Here is a 6,208-nt window from a genome sequence, read left to right as displayed (position 1 = left end):
TCTCTCTCTCTCTCTCTCTCTCTCTCTCTCTCTCTATATATATATATCTCTATATATATATATATATATATATATATATATGTATACTCTGTACTGGGAACATATATAAGGATAAGTTAAGGATAAGTGAGAAGGGATAGGGAGAAATTTGTTGAGAGCCATTGGAGAAATAGGGTCAAATTTAGGGCCTTTTATCTGGATTCCCTACGTGACCAATCCAGGCTGAGGCAGTCTTTGTGTTTGGTCCTGGTCACCTGAGCCCTGAAAAGCTCTGGTACCAACAGGTAGGTTAATCCAAAAACAACTTGACCCCTCCAAGAGGCTATTAGGAGTCATTTAGAGAAACAGAGTCTGTAGTAGATATTTTATCTGGATCCCATTACAAAATCATTGGCAAGTAAAACTGTGTGTATGATTTTTCTGCACTGCATGTCAGATGCAGATAGAATGGGCCATCTAAGGTAAAAACTTGAGACTCCTCTTTTGACTCATTTTTAGATCCCCACCTTTTCTCAATATTCTTATTGGAAAGCTTTGAGTCCTTAATCAGACCAGCAGCTATTGAGTTAACTGTAACCTTGACAATTTCTCTCCTTGATAATTAAGAAGTCTGAACCCTAAAAAATATATTACTTAGATAAAGACTGGAGCCAGACAATTTAGTCCAGACTATCTGACCAGGTGCAGATCTTTAAATCAAGGCAGAACGCAATTAGTAAACATCTCCATGAAATATATTTCTGCTCCCAGAATTAACCCCTACTAATTGGTGGTTGGAATTTGGCCCTTGTCCTTGCACCTATATCTCTACTTTTTAGACTTTAATGGATTGTGTATGATTTGTAACCCCCTCACAGCTGTGACTCTTTCTTTGTGTTCTTTGTTTGAAACCAGTATAAAATAAAGTCCAAAATCCCATAGTGTTGGATCAGCATGGGCTAACCACTAGTTTAGCTGTTCTCAGTTTCTTTTTCCTGTCTTAACAATCCGATGCCGTAAAATGCCACTCAGAACCCCTACCATATAGAGCTGGCTTTCTATAGAAATTCATAGATTGTCTTTAAGAGAAAAGGAGGAGAATTTATATACAAACCCTGGGAGAAGATTCTGAAAGAAAGGGAGGATCTTGGGAGTTGGCTGTTTGTAATTGTCACTCCTGGTCTAGCTTTCCAGGAAGCTGGAAGGAGGATCTTTGCTCTGGCATTCCACTTGGAAGAACTAATCTTGTGGAAAGATTAGGGATTCCTGGGTTGGAGAATTGTCTTGGAGTGGATTGTCTTTTCTCTAGAGTTCAGAGGTCAACTTGTCTGAGATCAATCAGTCAGAGTTACCTAGGAAGCCAACCCCAGGCTTGAGAGGGGATTCAAGCTAACAGTGAGTCCTGTCTCCTCTGCCTTCTTAAAGACAATCTGGGTAGTTAGATTAGCAGATAGTTAGAGAGCATTTGGAATTTTAGATAAGATCAGGGAGTAGATAGGCAGGGCTTACAGAAGAAAAGAAGGGCAACCTCTTCCGAGGTGCATAGAAGTTGGGTTGAGTCTAGATTTGTAGTGTTAGGACCCTACCTACCATAGGTGGGTGTTTCTCATCTCCCATCCATCTAGGCCTTTCCCAAACAATCTACCTCCATTTGAAGGTAGCCATCTTTTTCTGATAGTAGGTACTTAATAAATGTTTGATAATTGATTCAGCAATCATTGCCAAATCTACCCTTTACTCTAGAGAGAATCATAGATTTAGAGCACAAAGGAACCTTAGAAACCATCTCGTCTAATCCTCTCATATTTCTCCTCTAAAAACTAAAGAATCGATTCCTTGGATGCAAAAAAGGGTGATTACTTCTAGTCCTGGGACCCTACCCTTATTGGCCTTAATAAATTCATCTAATCTTTCTGGAACTCAGATTCCTCATGTATAAAAGGAGGGAATTAGATTTAATTACCTCTCTGATCCCTTCCAGCTATAGTCTAGGATCATATTATCCTATGAAATATCAGCAGAATAAAATAAAGAATTCAACATTTTTAAAAGTAAGAAAAAATCATTGAGAAGAATGATTCACTAACATGGTGACTTATTTTCCCCCAAAGGGGAACTCAACCCAATAGCTCAAAACTGGGAATGTAATCCAGCAAAAATAATATACTCCACCCACAAGAATTAGATTTGGAGAAAAGTCCATTTATGTGTCTCTGGCATTGAAACTAGCTGTCTTAAGAGTGGCTGGCACTGCAAACTGAAGAGTAAGACAGAGGCCATTTCTGCCCTGGCAAAGTTGTCACCCACAAGATTGTGGTTGATTTTTTTTTTTTTTTACTTTTCAAAGCAGCTATCCTGGGTAGCAGTATGGCCAGCCATAATCTTTCCAAACTGCCAGGAATTTTGTCTGGACAGAAAGGCACCTCAGAGACAGATCTCATGCTGGTCTGTTGAGATCTCCACTAATTTGCTTTGAGGAGAGCCCAAGGAAGCAAACAGATCCTTTACTGTTCTGGAAGCATTAGGCATTGGGGGGTCAAAGGACTCGAGTTCAAAACCCATTTTAGATGCTTCCTACCTATGTGTCCATGAGCAAGTAATTAAACCAACCATCTTTAGCTTCAGTTTCCTTATTTGTAAGATGTTTAGGGGATCTCTGGGGTCCCTTCAACCATATCTCTAGGATCGTAGGTAAGTTAAGTTATAAAATACATTCTTACTTCAGTTTTTATCATGCAGTAGTAGTTATGTTCCTTACAAAGGTAATGACCAACTGACAGTAAGATTACACTGAGCCAGAGACCCACATCTAAGTCAAAAATCTGCCCCATAAAAGCTTTGTGACCTCAGGTACTTTACTGGATTAACATGAAACTCAGTTTCCTCTCCCAAAAAAGGATTAGCTGTGTGACCCTAGCAACAATGCAGGTAGGTAAGAGAGATGTGCAGAAGAAGAAGAGGTCTGTAAATGGGCATATTATCATGATGACTTACAAGAAATGGCATAAAAGAAATATAGGGGACCAAGTAAATATGATTTAATTGGTGTATGGAGCAATCTGGGATGAATTTTCTCTATGTAGGTGGCCATCTTCTCTGCAATTGATAGTCTTAAGGAGTTGCCTATAGTACAGAGATAGTAAATGATTTGCCCACTGTCACACACCCAGATAGTAAATGACAATCAGTAGGTGTCAGATATTTTCAGGAAATTATGATTTGTAAGAGGAAAGAGCCTGACTGCCCAAGTGCTACATTGCTTTGTTTTATTTTATTATTATTATTTTTAAAACCCTTACCTTCTGTCTTGGAACCAATACTGTGTATTGGTTCCAAGGCAGAAGAGTGGTAAAGGCTGGGCAATGGGGGTTGTGTGACTTGCCCAGGATCACACATCTGAGAAGACCAATTTTAGAAGAGTTAGAGGAGGAAATGGACAACAAGGCTCATTGCACTGTACTTCTGTTGCTCTGCCTGGTTTCAACTCCAGAGAACAAGATGTTCCTCCTAGGTTAATTATCACCTCTAATCTCACCAGAATGCTGCTATCTCACACCTTGATTGACAGGGTTCCCTTAGTCTTCCCTCTGAATGAAGAGCTGGAGGGTTTAGTATCACACTCTTCCTAATGCCTTCCTTCATAGAGGGCAAGAATTGCACTTTTAGGTCTCACTCCATTCTGCTTCTCCCCCTTGCTTTCCTGACATTTTTATCTTGCCTTCCCCACCCCTCCTAAATTATAAGCTCCTTAAGGGAAGAGATCATCTTTCTTTTTATTAATTATATCCCAAGTGCTTTGCACAGTGCCTGGTACATAGTAGGTATTTAATAAATGTTTATTTAGCTGTATGGGTTGTGATTCTCACTTTTAAGAGGGAGAATTCACACTAACAAGATCCTTTGAATATATAACGAGTCACAACCTCTCTAGGCCTATTTTTTCACCTGCAAAATGGTGATCAGGAGATAATATGGGAAATGTTTAAAAACCTGCTCTGAGAGGGTGAGAAATGTAGACCTGAAACACCTTAAAGTCTAATCCATGTGATTAATATTTGTTCCATATTTTTCTTTAGTCTAGGCAATCAGCAAAACAATAAATCAAGGCCTGATATGTAGCATTTTCCAAGGTATAAATGCTCCACCAATGCACTCTTAGAGCCAGTTGGAGCAGACTCCAGCATTCTCTTGATGGGGATAATGATTCTTGCACTACTTGTAATACAGAATTTTAAGGGAAGTGCTTTACAAATTATGAAATTATAAATGTGAGCTATTATTACTCATATCAACTCCAGGACCCAGAACTAGAAAATAGAAAGTTAGTCCTTGGATGAACTATGTCTTTTCATTAATATCCCATCCCCATTTATTTCCTTTGTACCTTCACTACTGCCTTTAGATTTGTTGCTGAGCTGGGAAAATGAAAACCTCAAGAGGGGAGGTCAATAAGTCCAACTCAAGAAATATTTATTTGAACCACAATTAACCTATTCTAATTCTTCTTGGCCTGAAGGTGACCATGGTGCTAGAAATATCAAAGGAAGCCATAACAGTGAACTCTGGTATGTTTAGAAAAAGGACCCATTTGAGATCTGTCATCTGAGGACTAACTAAGTTGTTGGGTTTTTTTAAACTTTTACCTTCTGTTTTATAATAATTATTAAGTAGTGGTTCCAAGGCAGAGCAGCAGTAAGGGTTAGACAACTGAGGTTATGACTTGCCCAGGGCCACACATAGGAAGTATATGAGATCAGATTTGAACTTGGGACTTCCTGTCTCTAGGCTTGGTTCTCTATCTACTGAGCAAACTAGTTGCCCCCAAGTTAGCTAAGTTTTGAAAGATTCTCTTTGGAAAATTGATAATCAAGTGATGATTTTTTTTCCTATGGCCACAGCAATTCATAAAAGAAAGGATTGTGATTTGTGCCAATGAAAGATGTAACCACACTTATAAGACCAAAGATCTTTTGTTATATACAAAGGACAAAACATAGGGTCATGGATTGAGGAATGGGTTCTAATTCTGACTCTGCCACTTACTACCTGGGAGGGTATGGTTTGGGCCCTCAGTTTCCTCATCTATAAAAAGAGGGAGTTGGACTAGACCCTGTGGAAAAATATAAAAGTACTGCTTAGAGGGAAATGAAACTCAGCCATCCAAATTGCCCAATCTAGCCCCATTGGACAGCTGCTGATACCTCCCCTCAGAGTCATATTAGACCCCCCCCCAATCAATCAATTAATAAGCATTTATTAAGTATATGTTCTAGACGCTATGTTAAATACTATTCCAGAACTGGCATTAATGGATTTATTTTATAGGGTTAAAGAATGCCAGATTAAGAAAGTCTCATTGACACCAACTAATGCAACTTTATTTTACAAATCAGAAAACTGAGACTCAAAGAGGTGATCCAAGTTCTCAGCCTGTTATAGAATTAGAACTAGAACTCATGTCTCCTAACTCTTTCTACTACATCATTGTGAAACTATCTTCAATTTCTTCTAAATCCTACCTATCCTACCTACCATCATTCAACTCAAGTCCTCCATGAACTCTTTCTTGACTGTTTCCATCTTCATTGCACTCCTACTTCTCCCTAGAATTCATAGAGTATTTATGTTTTGTACCTTGTGACTCTGTGCAAGACCTTTAACCCCATAGTGACAAATTGCAGAGAAGATGTCATATCTATGTTGCTAGAGAATTTCCTCATAAAGAAGAATTCCTCTATCAATGAAACTAGAGGTTCAGGCTTCATCTTTTATCTTCATATCCTGGCACTTATTTATACATTACCTTATAATGGTCACTAAGTGCTTTCACTTTTTTTAAAAACTCACCTTCCATCTTAGCATCAATCTTGTGTATTGGTTCCAAGTTTGAATAGTGTTAAGGACTAGGCAATGGGAGTTAAGTGACTTGCCCATGGTCACACAACTAGGAAGTGTCTGAGGACAAATTTGAACCTAAGACCTCCCATCTCTAGGCCTGGCTCTCAATCCACCGAGCCACCTAGCTGCCCCCCAAGAGCTACCATTCTTTACCTGTTGTCTCCCCAGCTAGAAGTTACTCCCTGAGAACAAGAAGGACATTTTGTTCATCTTTGCAATACCCCTGAGAGTTAGCAAGGCTTTGTGATCTTTGTTTTGGTGCTTAATGACTCCTGGTTGATTCATTGATTTAATTGGGTGGGGTAATTTCAGGGTGCTGCCTGGGGAAAGC

The sequence above is a fragment of the Gracilinanus agilis genome, chromosome 2, assembly GCF_016433145.1.
Source record: "Gracilinanus agilis isolate LMUSP501 chromosome 2, AgileGrace, whole genome shotgun sequence".
Lineage (NCBI taxonomy): Eukaryota > Metazoa > Chordata > Mammalia > Didelphimorphia > Didelphidae > Gracilinanus > Gracilinanus agilis.
Note: the sequence above shows the minus strand (reverse complement) of the source record.